The sequence below is a fragment of the Macaca nemestrina genome, unplaced genomic scaffold, assembly GCF_043159975.1.
Source record: "Macaca nemestrina isolate mMacNem1 unplaced genomic scaffold, mMacNem.hap1 Scaffold_45, whole genome shotgun sequence".
NCBI lineage: Eukaryota > Metazoa > Chordata > Mammalia > Primates > Cercopithecidae > Macaca > Macaca nemestrina.
The window spans coordinates 930451-949089 of NW_027257674.1; the positions used below are offsets into that span (position 1 = coordinate 930451).

General features: G+C 41.1%; 1 long non-coding RNA gene across 1 annotated transcript; it reads right to left on the reverse strand.

Annotated features, from left to right (window-relative positions):
- Positions 1-17039: 17039 nt before the first annotated feature.
- On the reverse strand, positions 17040-18053 carry LOC139361364 (uncharacterized). The gene is made up of 2 exons (XR_011618928.1): positions 17430-18053; positions 17040-17318 (listed from the first exon to the last, which is right to left on the reverse strand). It is a non-coding gene; the product is annotated as an uncharacterized lncRNA (long non-coding RNA).
- Between the last annotated feature and the right edge of the window lie 586 nt (positions 18054-18639).

An 18639-nucleotide genomic window follows, 5' to 3' on the forward strand; every position in this document is an offset into this window, starting at 1 on the left:
AAGGTCTTGTCTTTCACCTCTACAACATGGTCTCTAGTACACTATAGGAGCTTAATAAATGTTGATAGAAGAATAAATACCTGGAGATTCAAATACCTAAGAGAAGGCATATTAGGGTTCTCTCAAGAAAGTGAACCAACAGGAGATAGATGATATAGATATAGATATAAATAACAAGATTTATTATAGGAATTCACTTATGTGATTATGGAGGCTGAGAAGTCCCATGTTCCGTTATCTGCAACCTGGAGCCCCTGGAAAGCCAGGAAGTAGTTCCAGTCCAAGTCTAAAGACATGAGAATTATGAGTGCCAAGGAGGTAAGTCCCAGCCTGAAACCAGAAGACCAATGTTCCAGTTCATGGATCAGGCAGAGAGAGGGTGAATTCTTTCATTATCCACCTTTTGGTTCTATTCAGGGCTTCAGTGGATTGGATGATGCCCATCCATACTAACGAGGGCCATCTGCTTGGCTCAGTCTACCAATTTAAATTCTAATCTCACTGGAAATGCTCGCACAAACACACCCAGAAATGACAGTTAACCAAACATCTAGGAACCCTGTGACCAAGGCAAGTTGAAATAAAAAGTTCATAATAAGACAAGATTGGCAAGTGCTCAAGGTTGGCTTATCTGGCACACTTCCTCCCTTTACTGATTACTTTGATTGCCAGCGGTCATTATCGCTTTTTCTTACAAGCCCTCTCACTCTTCCCCTCAACACTGCACTCCACACACACACTACCAACCATTTTGAGTTGACGCACACTCAGGTTTTTTCTATCCCAGACATGCTATAGAAGTTCAGAGAGAAAGAAAAGATAGGGATGACTGCAAGCAGTGGGGTCACAGAGAATTCCTGTAAAGACAGGGGTTAAATGTGGCTCAGAATTGAGGTAACCTTGTGAGGATCGGTGAGGTGGAAAGTCTTCTATGCTTTGAGAAAATGATGGAATATTGGAATGAATCTCATGTCTCAAATGAATCACAGATGTACTCATTTGTTCTTGATTAGTACATTCACTTGGGAGAGCATAGAATTGTAGATTTCAAGACATTTACAGTGTTCTAATAAGAAGAACTTTGAAGACTGGGTGTTAGAAGTTATGACAAAATTTCCTAGTCAACAGAATATTTTTAAATATTTTTTGGTGTTGGTTTATAGCAAGCAGTACTTAAGTAAAAATAATCTGGCTTTGTAATTTATTTCAAGAGGAGATATTGCAAGGAGAGCTCCAAACAAGAAGGTTATGGTAACAGTCCATACCTGAAACAAAGACGGTTGGACTTTAGACAAGAAATGTCCGGACTAACTTTGCACAGTAATGGAAACATCCTACCCTCTCCTAGCCACTCATGGCTATGGGGCCTCAAATGCAGCTAGCTACTGTGACTGACAAACTGTATTTACAATTTTATTTGACTTTAATTAATGTAAATATCAATGGCCACATGTGGTTAGGGGCTACTGTGTTGGACAGTACAGATTTAACTGATTTAAGACCAAGATGTGCTTGTTTTCTTCCTAAACCTGTTCCAGGAGAGAGAATCCACATCTTGCCAGTTTTTACAATCTCACTTATCAAAAGGACTTTTTTTTGTTTCCATCTAGAAATCTCACTTATTATAGTAATCTTGATTTTAAAATCATAGAATTTTATTCTCTCTAATAATCTGTTGTTCAATACAGTAGCCACTCTCCTTAAGTGGCTATTTAAACTAAATTAACTATACCTAAGGAAAATAAAATTAGAGTTATTACATTCCTAGCTTCATTTGATCAATAGTCAAATGTGGTTAGTGTCCACCATACTGAACAAGGTAGTTCTAGATACAAGTAAAATAAGCAGAAATAAAAATCTGAATGCTGAAGATCTTAATGCAAGAAATTGAATAAAGAGTCACTAGCCAGAGCTATAAATATTTGGAGGAGTAGAGATAACCAAACATCTGGGTACTCTGTGACTTAGGCAAGTTGAATCAAGAAAAATGACACGAAGTTGAACCTTGGCTACCAGAGAAATGATGCTACCACTAACCAAGATTTAAAGGCAGCAGAGGAGTTCTCATGGTAAACAAAAAATAAAATAAAATAAATATTTATTTTTAGACCTGTTACAATTCCAGTCTATTTTCTTCAGAATTGTCACATACACTACTCAATTTAGTGAATAAAAAATGGCAGGGAGGGTGATTTGCTGTAGCAGTATTAAAGCCATTTGCAAATGTGGAAAAAGCCAGGGGCAATTTGGGATGCAAATTAAGCGCATCTTTGTTTTCCTCTACAAGGATGGAAAGTCATCATAGTGATTGATGTTGAAGCTGTAGTTATTGAGAACTCAGAAGCAAGAGAAGAGAAACAGTAAATTCTAGGGGAAAAGCAGAAAATAAGGGTGGTAGTCTGTGGAAGGACAATTACACTCTTAACAAGTCATTCCACTGGCATAAAGAAACAATTTTTCTAATAAACAATGTTTCAGAGCATGAGAGCTTTATATTCCACATGAAACCACCTGGCCCTGGGACTAAGATGTTTAGTATGAGAATCTCTGAGAAAATCACTCTATGGAAACCAAAAGATAAACGATTTCTGGATTTAAATTAAACATTTATTTAACAAATTACATCATTTTAATTAAGCAGTGTTATTTAATCTAGCAACTAGAGCAGTGGTTTGCATACAGTGGATATTCAGGAACTGTTACACAGGATGAAGGAAGGAAGGGAGGAAGGAAAGAAGGACAGATGGAAGGATAGATAGAAGATAGGAGGGAAGAGAAAGGAAGGCTATAGCAAAAATTAATAGTATTTTATTACATTCATTCAGGAAAAATAAAAAATTTCCTCCATCATCTGCACTATTAGTGACATAAACATAGAAGTATGAGTACTATATTTTTATGCAATCTCTTTATTTGTTCCCTATAAAACTTGAATTAAAGAACTATATTGCATAAAATAAAACATACACATTTTCCTCATCAAAAACTATTTTACCTGTTATTTGGGAACATGTGGGTCTATATACACTTGCTTATGCCCCATACATTAAAGCAAACTGTGCAGAATTTATCATATTTTAGGCACTAGAGAAAATTATCAAAGGGGCCTTCAAAGGCTGATCCATGGAGGCACAGGGCACATTCATTTGGATTCTATGACATACTTTCCCATCACTAATGTGAAGCAGCTGCAGTCTAACCAAATATTTTATATTTATAAATGCCTTCTGAAAATAGCTGTACATAATTACGTGTAGGTTGTTTATTGTAGATGAAAACAGGGAAGTTGAAGGTGAGTACTGCAAGAAAGGGATCAATATAAATATTGAGTTTACACAGTTTCAATTGCGAGGCCACATTGGGCAGAAAAAATACCCCTACATTATGAACATTCAGGAAATAAGTGATTGTTCCATCCCACCTGTGTCTGTGTCTGGTCCTCAATCTTCTCTGAGCCTGCCTCTTGGATGTTGTTGTTTAAACACAGCGTATTTTTATTCTGAAATATTCTTGCAACATCTTATTAATTCATGTTCAAGTAAGGTCCCATTCTGTTGAGACTCTTCAGGTATACTGAAGATTCTGCTCTTTGGTAACTTAGAAAAATAGTGTTTCTTTGCCTTATTTTGCACTTGTATATTTCTCTATATATATTTTATTTCTTAACTCAGAGAACTGGGGACAATAGACTAAATTGAATGAATAGTATATCTTTGTGGCTCTTTCACTCTACCTATTCTTTTCAAGCTTTGGTCAAATCATCCGACATGTTTTCTTAGTGCAGTGAAATAGATACCTTGTTCTTGATCAATAATTTCAATTAGTTGAAATAATCAAAAATTAACATTCCCATAATTTCAAGCAACCTCAGAAATCTGAACGGGAAACTTTTCAATTCAAATTGGAATATATGAAGGTTTCTATGTTTAAAATAAAGCACAGAACGTACTTGATTTTTTAAAATAAGTCATAAACTAGTTGAGCAAAGAAAGGGCTAAGACATAGAGGAATCCACATTCAATACTCATCATACTTGAGACTACAAGGTTCCAGAATCATCTCATTATGTTGGCTCATGTCTGCCCTTCTCACCTGGAAGAATGTGATTTATTATATGTTAACAATAACCAAAACCCAGGATTATAAACACTGAAAATTTTAAGCTTCTTTTTAAACATAGCCATGATTATTTTTTTCTTGTTTAAAGGAAATTTATCTGAAAAGGAATGATTGTTTATATGGGTGATGAAATTATAAAATAATCAAAATACTGAGATACACTGATTGTATACTCTCCATGCGATTTTACAATAGCTCTCTCTTATTCATCTACATTAATAGATATTATCCTTTGGAGAAGGAGAGGCAAAGCCCTAAGCAGTAGAGTGTATGTGGAGAGTACCTGGACAATTTAATCAGAATCTCCAAACAGTGTAAAGAAATGCAATACACAATTGTGAAAGTAGGCTTTATCAAAGATGTATTAGTCCATTTTATACTGCTATGAAGAACTACGCAAGACTGGGTAATTTATAAAGAAAAACAGGGTTAATGGACTCACAGCTCCACATGACTGGGGAGGCCCCACAATCATGGTGGAAGTCAAAGGAGGAGGAAAGGCATGTCTTACATGGAGGCAGGCAAGAGCATGTGCAGGGGAACCGACCTTTATAAAACCATTAGATCTCATAAGACTTATCACTATCACAAGAACAGCATGGGAAAAATCTGCCCCCATGATTCAATTACCCCCTACCAGGTCCCTCCCACAATACATAGGGATTACAGGAGCTACAATTCAAAACAAATTTGGGTGGGGACACAGCCAAACTATAACAAAGTGGTGGCATGAAAGAGATCAGTAAAGCAGAAAAGAGTTCAAGAATGTTTAATTCCAAAGGAATAACATTTATGAAAGCAATTTGCAAGAATAATTCTGTCACTTCTGCTTCCATTGTATTCCAAAGAATAACAAATGCATTTGCAATATTTACTACTGAATTTGAAGTAGATTTTAAGCTTTGAGGAAGTGATGTCATTGCTGCTCTAGTCTTTTTGGTAAGTGAAAGGGCTGAACTGGCATTGATTTAAAATGTATCCCAAATAGACATTGATTTTGAAAGACATGTGGTTTTATAAAAAGGTGAAAGGTTGTCAAGTCTTCTAATAAAGAAAAAAGAAAGTCTGTGTTTTTATTTTTTACATTTAACTATATGACTTGAATATCAGAATTTGGAATAAAACATGGTTAGCTTAAAGTTTGCTTAAATGTTATTTTTTCACATTGAAAGCTCAATGCAACCAGAAAAACTGAGGATAAGACCAGAATGTTTGTTGTTACTGTTTTTGGCCTCTAGTATATACTTATGAATGTTTGACTCATATGTCAACAAAGCTAAATAATCTGCCTTGTTAGCTGGGGGGCAGGACTAAAGAAATTACAAAATTTTTGCAGAAAAAAAGTGACTAGTTTTTAGTCATTCATGGGAGTAACTATGGGGTATGAAGAAACAACTGCTACATAAGAAGTGGAATACAAAGGTCTTGTTAGCCATAAAACAGATACAAGTGAAATAGTGACTTAAACAAGGTACAAATATATTTCTCTCTCTTCCAAATGTCTGGATTTATAGCCCAGGATAGATGTGATAGCTCCAATAATAATCTAGGACCTTCTTACTATGTTGTTCTGCTTGTCTTCCACAACAACCTATATTTGTTAATATTTCATGTACAACACATTTGCTAGAGTTCCTGCTGTTACTTCTGCGTTCCATGAGCATACAGGTAAAAGGAAGGTGGAGAGGAAGTCTCCTTTCTTTAAGAACACATTTTAGAAGTTGGACGTTTCATGTCCACTTCTAGCCCACTGGCAAAACTTAGAGTTGCACTTAGCTGCAAGGAAAGTTTTAAAAACACAGACATTATTCAAGATGGGCATTGCAATTGCTAAAATTAAGGAATTCTATTAGTAAAGGAAGAAAAGAAATATGTACTGAGGCAAACCTTCTGGTACCTGACCCTAGATTATTTTACTAACCTTCATAAACAACAGCAATGAAATTTCCATCAACTCTGCACATTTTCTATAATTTAAAATTGATTAAGACTAAATGAAAGCTGAATTCATTTTTGCTTACTAGATATTTGTAAAAACCTTTTATATTTTATTTTATAAACCATAATGTTTAAAATAAAACTGATTAAAGTAGACAGTTATTTTATCTCTTCATTGATAAGGAGTGAGCTAAACAACATCTAAGGTGGCCTTACATAAGTAATCTAAAGATCTAAGATTCCATGAAAATCTATAATTTATAATATTGTATATAATATATATTGTAAATATAATTTATAATATTATTATATTTTATTCATCAAATGTTCATTTTTGATACCAGAAATTTGATCAAATAGAATACCATGGAAACATGGAAACACCTATGAAACATCACTAGGGTGGGTGTGTCATGCCCCGTGAAAGGAAACTAAATATAGTTTCCCTATATGTCTGAGTATAGGGTCTGAGTATAACCCAACCTTATCACTGTTTCTCTCACATATGCAGATTTCTTAGCAATTAGGTGGTCAGTAGTTTGAAAAAGCTATTTCAAATGACTTTCTTTGAAGAATAACCTGTTTGAATCTAACATAGCCAGGACATTTTCACTAGACTTCACATAAATATTTATCTCATTTAATTATTAGAACAATCTTATGATTACTCCCATTATTCCTATTGACTGTTGAGTAAACCGGGCTGCAAAAAAAAGAGAGGGACTTGCTCAAGGTCATTCACCCAGTAAGTAACAGAATAAGAATTTAAATTTTATTCTGACTTTAGAGACCAATCATATAACCACTACATGAAAGACACTTGCAACTTAAAAGAATTTTAAGAAAGAATAATGGACTTGTTATACCATTTATTTTCTGTATAGACAATTACATTTTTAAAATAAACTCAAAGCCATGCATCTTTGTATGCATATACATTCAATTCCATTGACAGAGATAAAGTTATTCTTTAAAATTATGCTCTTCCTGGCCGGGCGTGGTGGCTCATGCCTGTAATCCCAGCACTTTGGGAGGCTGAGGCAGGCAGATCACCTGAGGTCAGGAGTTTGAGACCAGCCTGGCCAACATGGTGAAACCCCGTCTCTACTAAAAATACAAAAATTAGCCAGGCGTGGTTGCAGGTGCCTGTAATGCCAGCTATTCTGGAGGCTGAGGCAGGAGATTCGCTTGAACCTGGGAGGCAGATGTTGCAGTAAGCCGAGATCGCGCCATTGCACTCCAGCCTGGGAGAAAGTATGAGCCTCTGTCTCAAAAAAAAAAAAAAAAAAGAAAAAGAAAAGATAAGAAAAATTACGTTCTTCCAATTTAGAAAAATTGTGTTCTTCCAATTTAGAAATATCCAGCCCTGAACCCTGCTCTGCCACTTAAGCTTTTTCTCAGTACAAGATTTTGTTGTTCATCTTTCCTTCTTTTAATTTTTAAAGTCTAACTTTCTTCATCAAAATTAAGGGAGTTAGAACAATGTTTGAGGATTAAATTGAAGACTAAGTATAAAAATCTTGTAGAGTGTCAGCCAGACATGGTGGCACAAGCCTGTAATCTCAGCACTTTGGGAGGCTGAGGCAGGTGGATGGCTTGAGGTTGGGAGTTTGAGACCAACCTGGCCAATGTGGTGAAACTCCTTCTCTACTAAAAATACAAAAATTAGCTGGGTATGGTGGCCCACGCCTGTAATCCCAGCTACTCAGGAGGCTGAGGCAGGAGAATAACTTGAACCCAGGAGGCGGAGGTTGCAGTAAGCCAAAATCACGCCACTGCACTCCAGCCTGGGCTGCAGAGCAAGACTCCGTCTCAAAAAAATCAATTGTAGAGTGTCTATAACATTTTTCACCTATTCATGAATTCATTTATGAATTTATTAATTCATCTTGAATTAAAATTACAGCAACTAAAATTCTTCTGAAGATTCACTGGTAATTCAACTTGCATTTCAGTTTTAAAGCAATTAACTTTCAAAAATCTTGAAAAGGGAACACTATCAAAAAAGACATGCTGCTTAAAATGGTGCCTTCAGAAGAAGGTACTGAGTAAATATTTAATACATCAATACATGCATTTTGAAGTTGATGGTTGAATAGATTGTCTATTGTTTTGTGAACTGAAGTGTTATAACACATGGACTCAATGTATTAGGTTCAAGTTCCTGACCTACCCATATACTCTTTGCATTAGCTTCAGTATTTACTTAATCTCTTTTAACTTCAGGTCTTCATCTGCAAAAATAAGAGTGAAAATTGCAGTACCTCTTAGGAATGTTTTAAAGAGTAAGCAGGTGGCCCGCAACAAATAATTTGCATTATTTTTGTAAGTAGTAAGCTTTAAAAATCAACTATTCTTATTAAATAGTAAAATTGTGCAAATTTGTATGCTAAATGTTAATTTCATGCTTCACTTTATTTTGTAATATTTGCATTTTAGAGGACCAACTAGTCCCGAGAGGGGTAGAATGCAAAATCAGAAGCCTTCTTTGAGCAGTTCTGCAAGTGCAAATAGTGGAGAGTATTCTGGACTTACACAGATTAACATTCACTAATGGATAGAGGGGGATAGGGCAGATGTTATTCCAGCATATGCAAGGCCTTATGGCAGAAGAGACCATGGCCCTGTGAGAAGCTGAAAGAGGGTTGAGTGAATGTTGCCCAGAAAGGGGCATTTGGAGTGTTATGACGTGAGTCTGGAGAGATGGGAGGAAACCAAACTATGCAGTGGCTTCTGGACCATATTCAGGGTTTTGTTCTTTATCCTAAGAGCAGTGGAAAGTCATTATCAATTTTAAGCTGATGGCTTGGGGCACTCAGTGTATCAGAATGACATTTTAATAAGTTTACTCTGGCTTCCATGCAAACTGCTTTGAGGAGAGTTTAGAATAAAATATGTGGACACCAATTCACAGTGAATGTATTAGATCCACATTTAGAAAGCAAGTAGACAAAATATAGTGAGTGAAAGACTCAATGTGGAAGATGAGGGAAAGGAAGATATCAAGCATGATGACTGGAATTTTGTTTTATGGAATTAGATGCCAACTGATAAATTAAAATATCCTCTATGATGTTCTCAAAATAAGTTGTTGGTGGAACAGACAATGAGAATGTCACCTAAAGTATTTAGAAACTACAGCCTCCTTGTGGCTATTTCAGTTCCTTTAGCATTTGATCAATCCTCTCAAATAAGACAGAAAAAATTCTAGCAAGCATTAGGTAAACAAGAAGCTTATCGAGGCTGGAAGTTCTACCAAATCTCCTGCTGTCAGGAGGAAGTGCATTATTACACTACCTGTCCTGGTGACTTGCCTCATTCTCAGGTGATACTGTCTCATCTTAGTAAGTGGCTCCCATTAATAATGCAACAGACTGAGTGTGGTGGCTCATACCTGTAATCCCAGCATCTTGGGAGGCCAAGGCAGGCAGATCACTTGAAGTCAGGAGCTCGAGACCAGCCTGGCCAACATGATAAACCCTATATCTAATAAAAATACAAAAATGAGCTGGGTGTGGTGGTGCACACCTGTAAACCCAGCTACTCAGGAATCTGAGGCAGAAGAATCACTTGAAATCCGGAGGCAGAGACTGCAGTGAGCAGAGATCGCACCACTGCACTCCAGCCTGGGCAACAGAGTGAGTACCACTTCATCTCTCTCTCTCTCTCTCTCTCTCTATATATATATATATAAATATTTATATAATATTTATAAATAAATATTATATATATATATATTTTAAGAATTTTGAGGGCGGGCATGGTGGCTCAAGCCTGTAATCCCAGCACTTTGGGAGGCCGAGACGGGCAGATCACGAGGTCAGGAGATCAAGACCATCCTGGCTAACACAGTGAAACCCCGTCTCTACTAAAAAATACAAAAAACTAGCCGGGCGAGGTGGCAGGCGCCTGTAGTCCCAGCTACTCAGGAGGCTGAGGCAGGAGAATGGCATAAACCCGGGAGGCGGAGCTTGCAGTGAGCCGAGATCCGGCCACTGCACTCCAGCCTGGGCGACAGAGCGAGACTGCGAGACTCCGTCTCAAAAAAAAAAAAAAAAAAAAAAAAAAAAAAAGATTTTTGAGATATATATATATAGATCAGCTTCTTCCCCCAAATGCTTTACTCCAGAATACTAATTAGATCTTTATTTGAATCAAGAATATTAATGCACAAATGATCGATCCAGGAGGTTGAATTTCCAAATATTTTGCAGGTGATATATCAATGGTTTTTATTCGTAGATTCTGTAAGAGTGTTTTTCGAAAGAACCACTCTATTTTGCCCACCATCCCAAATACAGTTTTCATAGATAGCTCTCAATTCTCTGCATGCTGATGGTTGCAGTGTACATTGTGTAAGTCTCCTGTTCATCATCCCAGTGACCCAGAACCCTAGGCACATTTTGCAGACATCAAAATTCCCAGTTGGTTTTTGCTTAGTGTGTGCCTGTGAGTGGTAGCTTCAAGAAGACTCAGCAAGGCTAAAGAAACTCATCTGCTTATAACTAGACAGTGACAGAAACATCTGCTGGTTTTCATAGCTGGTTTGATTTATCTTTAAAAAAGAGATTCATACAGAGTATTGAGAAAGGGAGTTTAGTTTGAGAATATTAATAAAGAACCAATTAGGAAATAAAAATTTTTGATTCTTAAAATCTTAGGTAAAATACATCGAAAATCTGAGTGCAGGAGAGCAGCCGGTGTCTGGAGGATATGCACTATGGAGAGTCAGAGAGCAAAGTAAGCAGTGAGTGTTCCCACACTGCCACCGCCCCCACTCCCACCACTGTCCAGCCTGGGACTTGAGAGACAACCTTGAGCCTTGTTCACCTGGGACCTAGTGTCCACCTGGGACCTGAATAGCAAGATGGCGCCTTGGAGCCCACTTGAAACATCATGTGCACCTGGGGCCTGAGTGTCCATGTGGGGCCAGGTGACCAGTGGGGGCCTGAATGTCAACTTGGAGCCTGAAGTCTACTGGGAGCCTAGGTATGCAACTAGGTCCAGGTTTCTACCTGGGGCCTGATGTCCACCAGGGCCTGGTATTCACCTGGGGCCTGATGTCTACCTGGTTCCGGGTGTCAGTCTGGGACCTGATGAAAACCTTAAGTTAGGTGTCCACCTGGGGCCTGATGTCAACCTGGAACCTGATGTCCACCTAGAGTCTGATGTTCAGCTTCGATCTGATGTCCACCTGGAGCCTGGCCAACCACCTGGGGCCTTATGGCCACCCAGGGCATAATGTCCACCTGAAGCTTGATGTCTAACTGGGGACTGGTTTTCCACCTGGGGCCTAAGTTCTCTTTTCAGGCCTGATGTCCTCCAGTTGGCCTGGTGTTCATCTGGTTCCTTGGTGTCAATTTACTGCCTGGATTCCAGTGTCCTCCTGGGGCCTGATGTCTACCAGGAACCTAGTTACACCTGGGACCTGGGTGTCCACATGGGACCTGATGTTCACCCAGGGCCTAGGAATCCAACTGGTGAGTGGTGTCCCCCTGGGTCCTGGTGTTCACCTGGGGGCTGATATCAATCTTCAGCCTAGGTATTCACCTGGGGACTGGCATCCACCTTCAGCATGGTTGTCTATCTAGGACCAGTGTCCACCTGGTACCTGTTGTACAGTTGGGGCCTCTGTGTCCACCTAGGATCTGGTGTCAACTTGGGGCTGGGGTACTTACCCGGAGCCTGGATGTCCACTGGGACATGATACTCACTGGCCTGGAACTTCACCTAAGGCCTGATGTTCCCCAGGACCTATGTATCTACCTAGGGACTTGTGTCCAGGTGGGGCCTGAGGTCCATCTGGGGCCTGGAATTAACCTGGGACCTGATGTCCACCTGGGGCCTGGGTGTTCCTCTGGAGTCTGATATCTATCTGGGGCCTGGGTGTCCTGTGGTCTAATGTCCACTTGTGGGCTGGTGTCCACCTGGGGTCTGGGTGTCCACCTAGGAACCTGATGTCCACCTGAAGCCTAGGTAACCACCTAGGGCATGGTGTTATCTGTGCCTTTATTTCCACCTGAGCCTGGTGTACATCTGGGGCCTGAGTGTCCATCTGAGGCCTGATGTACACCTCGAGCCCAGTGTCCCCTTGTGGCCTGATGTCACCTTGGAAGCTGATATCCACCTGGGGACTGATGTGCTCCTGGGATCTGATATCCAACTGGGACCAGATGTTCACGTAAGGCCTGGAGTTAATCCTGGGGCCTGATGTTCACCAGGGTCTCAGGTGTCTACCTAAGGTCTAATGTCCAACTAGGGCCTGATTTCCACCTGGAGTCTAGCATCCACCTTGGCCCTGATGCTACTTGAGGCCTGGGTGTCTACATAGAACCTGAGTCCCCAATTGGGCCCTGATGTCAACCTGGGACCTGGTGTCCTTATAGAGCCTGATAGTACCTAAGGCCTGGGGATCATCCTGCAGCCTGATGCTCACCTGTAGCCTGGTGTCCATATGCGGCCTGGGTGTCCACCTGTGAGCCTGATGTACACCTGGAGTTCAGTGTCACCTTGGATACTAATATATACCAGGAAAATGGTATATACCTGTGGCCTGATATACACCTGGAGCCTGTGTGTCCACTTGAGCCCTGATGTCCACCTGGGGCCTGGTGTTTACCTGGGGCCTATATCGACCTGGGATCTGAGTGTCCCCATAGGCCTGAATATTCACCTGGAAACTGGTGGCAACCTGGGGCTCAGCTATACATCTAAGACCTGTTGTCTGTTAGGGGCCTATGTCCACTTTGGGCCTGGTTTTCATCTGAAACCTCATGTTCACCAGGGCCCTGGGTGTCAACCTGGGGGTTGATGTTCACCAGGGGTCTTGGTATCTACCTGGGACTTAATGTCCACTTAGGGCCTCATTTCCATCTGGGGTCTGGGAGACCACCTGGGAACTGATGTTCAGCTGGGGCCTGGAGTTCACTTGGGGCCTGTTATCCACCTGGGGCCTGTTATCCACCTGGGGCCTGGGTGTCAACCTAGAGTCTGATGTCCACCTGAAGCCTGATATTTAAGGCCTAAGTGTGCATCCGGGGCCTGTTGTTTGCATGTGTCCAGGATATTCTTCTGGGGTATGGATGACTACTTGGTCCCTGATGTCTCCCTAAGGCCTGGGGGAGTGTGCACCTAGAGCTAGATATCCACCTGGTGCCTGCGTATCCTCCAGTGGCCTGATGTCCACCTGGTGTCCATCTGGGGTCTGGAGATCAACCTGGGTCCTGATGTACACTTTGAGTCCAGTGTCCACCTGAGGCCTGATGTTTGCCAGGTGCCTAAAATTCACCTGGGACCTGATACAAACCTGGGTCCTGGGTGTTTATATGGTGTATCATTTCCATCAAGGGCCCTGGTGTCCATCTGAGCCTGTGTGTCTATCAGGGACCTGATGTTTCTCATAGGTCTAGATTTCCACTTGGACCTTCTGTCCACATGGGACCTGACGTGCTCCTGAGGTTTGATGTTCAGCTGAGGACCAAATATTCACCTGGGGACTGGTGCACAGCTGCGGACTGATGTCCAGCTGAGGACTGATGTCCAGCTGGGACCTTATGTTTACTTGGGGTTTGGTGTCTGCCTGAGGCTTAGGTATCCCTCTGGGGCCTGAATTAAACTTGGGTCCTGATATCCACCTTGGGCTGGACGTTCATCTGCGGACTATTTACCTGGGGACTGATGTCTCCTTGGAGCTAGATGTTCATGCTGGGCATGAGGTCCATGTAGAGCACTGGTGTGGACCTGGGCCTGATGTGTATCTGGGGCCTGAATCTAAGACCAACTTGATTTCTTTTGTTTTTTGTAAGTGACTTGGTCTTTATACTTGAAGGTTCACTCACTACATAATTTTTAAGGTTTAACTTTTTATTGCAATATATTTTAGAATTATGATCTCTCAGCCAAAATGTTCAGGTGTATGATAGGTGAATTTCAATATATAAATTCAAATTTTGTTTTATTTCAATAAAGTGTGTGTGTGTGCACGCATGCATGCATGTGTGCGTGTGTGTGTTTGTGAGACTGTTATAGTCTTAAAATTAATTCTATTCCACCGTTTCACTTTTCCTCAAAGAAAAAAAGTGAGGGAAATAAGTTACTCCAATTACACCTCTGCCAGATTCTCTTTGCATATCTTATCTTACACACATATTCCTAATTCTTTTGATAACATTCTTAATTTTGTTTTTTTCTCTTAACTTTGTTTCTATCCCCTATTTCTAACACAATGTTTTCAGTTATTCATACCCTGCCTGAGGAACATTGTAATTTAATCTTAATTTCTGATACACAATATTTTCCCAATTTTTCTCTGAAACTAATGAGGATCCACTTTGCATTTTCTTTTCCTTTTGTCTAGAACTATGATGAGATTTTGGATTTCTGCTTCAAAATATTCTATCTGCTTTTGCATGAACAATCACTGTATTTTAAACTTTACTTGTTTTGTGTTGTTTCCTTTGTTCCATAGTTGTTTTCATTGCTCTGTGTGTGTGTGTGTGTGTGTGTGTGTGTGTGTAAAGTTGTAAAAATTTTTGAGAATCACTTTCTGTTATTTTCTGAGGTTAAAGAGAAAACAACAGGTAAATTGGTAAATTTAGACATGTAAAGTTTCTGAGAATAAATTTAAAACAGGAATTGGAGGTATATCTAATTTCAAATAAATTTTTAGAAAAAAATTAATCTAAAAAAAGAACTAAATCAACTACCCGAAAGCCTAGAAAGATCGTATGAGTAAAATAAAAAGTTTAACATACGTAAGGACTTCAAACCACTTTAAGAAACAACAGATCATAAAATATTAAAATTTTAAAATAACTTTTTCATATTAGTAGAAATTCTAACTAAGAAGACAATTAATGCAAATGAAACAGAATTTTGAAAAAGAGATGAGTACAGATGTGATATAGATTTAAACATTTGATCTTAAAATAGAAAAAAATAAGTTTATTTCTTTTCCTTTCCGAAGCTCCTCCAAACTATCAAAGATAAACAGAAAACAATACATAAGAACAAACAAACAGAAAAGCACAACAAACAAGGCCTGTTTATTTCATCCTCTCCTGATAGTCTTCTGCTTATGGTTTTGCTTTTTCTGTTTATGGGACTGCAGAGAGAAAACACATCAGCCATAACAATCCAAGTATTAAATTTTCATTATCCCTTCCATTGTAAAGTTCCAAAAGAACATCTCATTATGACTGTACATTACGTTCAAAATTTTGATAACTAAAGAAATTGCACTTGAGAGTTGGACCCATTCCTTCCATTCATCAGCAATTGTTTACTAAGTGCCTACCATTATTCTTTTAGGCACCACATATTCAATGATTAAAAACTCAGTTGAGGTACCTATTTCCAAAAAGTTTTAATTCCAGCATTAGGAGTCAGCTAATAAAAAGATAAATGTAAGCATTGCAAGAGAGACCAGGTGATGGAATGGGGATGGTTGTGTACAGAGTTGGGAGTGTTAACTTAGGGGAGGTCTTGAGACAAAAATGAGAAAGAACGAATTGAACAACCAGAAAGATGCAGACAATAGAGTCCAAGAACTAGAAGATGCAGGCCCTGATAGGCAAGGTGGATCATTTGCAGTTAAATATGAGAAACTCAATCTTCAATACAGTGAGTTCAACACAAGGAGGTTCATTTTATCAGGTAATGGGAAGTCCGAGGTGGAGGCAGATAGTTTTAATGGCTGAAAAGGCTCAGTGATGTATTCTTTTGGAGTCTCTTAGACTTTATGTCACTGTTCCAATATAGCTATGGTTGCTCTGGCCATCAAAATTGTATCCCAGACACGAAACATGGAAGAAAGTGCCACCAGTGTGTGGTAAAACTTGCATCAGGAAAGCCAAAATTCTCGAAGAACTTTCTAGTAGAATTCCATTTCATTGGCCAGAATCACAAAGCTGATGACTTCTGGTGACAAGAAAAGTTAAAAATTATGTTGCTAAATGCCACGGGTTCTGCCTAGGTCAAGTTGCTCACCACACTGAAAGCCAATCACTAAGACAAGGAGTATTTCCAGGGAAGAAAGGCTTTAATGCAGATGTCATCAGCAGATGTCATCAGCAGATGTCATAGATCAGCTTTAAGTCAGTCTCCCATCCCAACTAAAGTTAGGGGTGTATCTAGTGGGAAATGAATGTAACTACATACAGGAAAACAGGAATCAGGAAAGGGTGATTAAGAGGAGTTGGCCAATAAGCAGTAGGTGCATCTCATTATCCAATGCACTGTCGGAAAGTTTCAATTCCTTGATACTATCTGGGAGTACTGATGGTTGGTTTTCTAAGACAGGAATTCAGATAAAACAAATTTAAGTTTCTCAAACTTCAGTTGTATGGGAAAACTGAGCCACTTTAAATTAGGATTTTGTGTTATATCACCAACCTGATAACTGGGCTTTACATATTTATTCATCATTACAGCCCTGAAGGTGTTCTGGTAAGAAGGCATAACAGAATAATGGATACTGGAGGGCAACACTGTTAGCCTTTGCCATCTGAATGAGAAGTTCTGATTTCATGATATGTGTGTTGGAAAGCCTTTAGATGGTTTTCAGCAGCAAGTAGCATAGTTAGATGTAAATGTTACACAGACATTTTGCCTGCTGCATGGAGAGTGAGTTGTAGGCAGGTGGCAGTGGAAGTCAGGACAGCAGGGGATGTCACTATAGACATCCAGGTGAGAATCAGTGGTGGCCCGGAACATCATGAAATTAATGGACACAGAGAGAAGTGGAAACAATAAAAAAAGTTCTGGAGAGATGTAGGACTGATTTATGAAATGAAATTGCAGAGCGAGGGAACAATAGCCCCCAGGGATGAATAAAACCTAAAATTTTGACTTGAGCAGCTCGAAGACCATGGTGCTTGAGATGGGGGGACTTTGGTGGGAATAGGATTGAGGGTGGCGGATGTCAATTCTGTAACAATTTGCTAGGTAGGAGATGCTCTTAGACATCCAGATGGAGTTACCAGTCAGTTGCTTATCACCTTTTATTCTGGAGAACAGGACAGGTGGGAGAACATGGCAAGAACTATGTGACGAATTAGAGATAGAGGAGGTAACACCCTTGACCGAGGTACAACCAGCAAGTCCTATTCAATCTGCTGAGTTTTAGAGTCAGGCTCAGAAAAGGGTCCAGAGCATGGGCAGGAGGATCCAAAAGCTTCCAGGGTTCTTCCTGGGTCAGGGCCCTGCACGGAACAGCCTTGGAAAGACAAGGTTAGGGTCCTGCAGTTCACCTCTGTGGGTACCTGGAATCAGATGGTCCCACCTGTCATAGTGTAGGTACAGGGGATTAAGCTCCCATTTTCTCCTTTTTATGAATAATGTGATTTGTTTGGAGTAAGGAACCACAGCCTTACATGTACTCAGAAGTGTCTGTTGGCCTTCATTCTTTAGGAATGGCTGAGTGTGTGCTGAGACACTTGGAAAATGCTTTTTACTCCTGCGGGTCCTTCAGAGCAGAGAGGGGCTTAGGGGCCTGAGTGATGATTTGGGATAAGACAGAATGTTCCCAGGCACTGGACTCTGTCAAAAATCCTGGGACAAGAGCAGGCCCTGTTCGGTCCTTGAGGTTCTCATTTGGAAGTTGGGGGAAATCGCTGCCGTGGCTAAGAATGCCTCGAGAATGAGCCACATACCCCAGGAGCTGCAGGAAAAGAGGAGACAAGAGACGCTTCCAAGGTCCCTCTTGGTACCCTTAGAACCTGCATTTTCTGCTCATTTGCCTCCTGGAACCCTGGAAAGCCACCAAGTTGAGGACCCCCTAATGCAGTTGACTGTTGTGTTCTGTGATGCTCCTCCTGGCCACGTGGGTGGTGGGAGGGAAGCCTCCTGGGTCTGTGGTGCCCACTGGAGCCAGGAGAAAGTCTTGCTGAGGTCATGCACCTCTAGTTCTCGTGCTGGCACACGTTCCCATCGTTGGCTCGGGGATACGCCAGTGCCATGCTTGGGACCATGGGCTCCGCCGCGGAACCGCCCCTGTCCCTGTTTGCGCGTGTCCTGGAAGGCAGTAGCAGCTTGCAGGAGCCCCGGGGCTTTTGCAAGCGTGGGGGGTGGGGGGTGGGGGGTGGGGAAGGCCGCCGCTCTTTCAGAGGGGGAGGGAGGCCGAGGACTCATGGGTCAGTGAATTTTCAGCTGACACCACGCCTTAAGGCCCAAGGGATGATTCTGTGCTGCAGTGAGGCCCCGCCTGCCTCAGCAGATGATGGCGAGCCCATCCTTTCTCACCCGGGGGTTCCAAAATCCCATCTGAAAAGGAGTTCTGAGACCCCAGCAGACGCCCTGAAGCTCCCCCTCCACCGGTGGAAGTCGGCTCAAGGAGGTCCTGAAGACAGGACTCCGGGGGTCTTAGTACTGGGATGCCCGCGGCCCCTTCTCCCACGCCGCCCCCTGCTGGAGCCCGGATGCGGCGGCCGACAGCGCAGCAGCGGGAGTCCCAAGCGGCCCCCCATCCCCCCTGCCCCACCACACACACGCCCCCTCCCACCCCATCCCGGGCCCCGGCGCCCCACGCAGCCGCCGTTCTTTAAAGGGGCCGCAGCCTGACTTCCAGGTGGAGAGCGCGAGTGG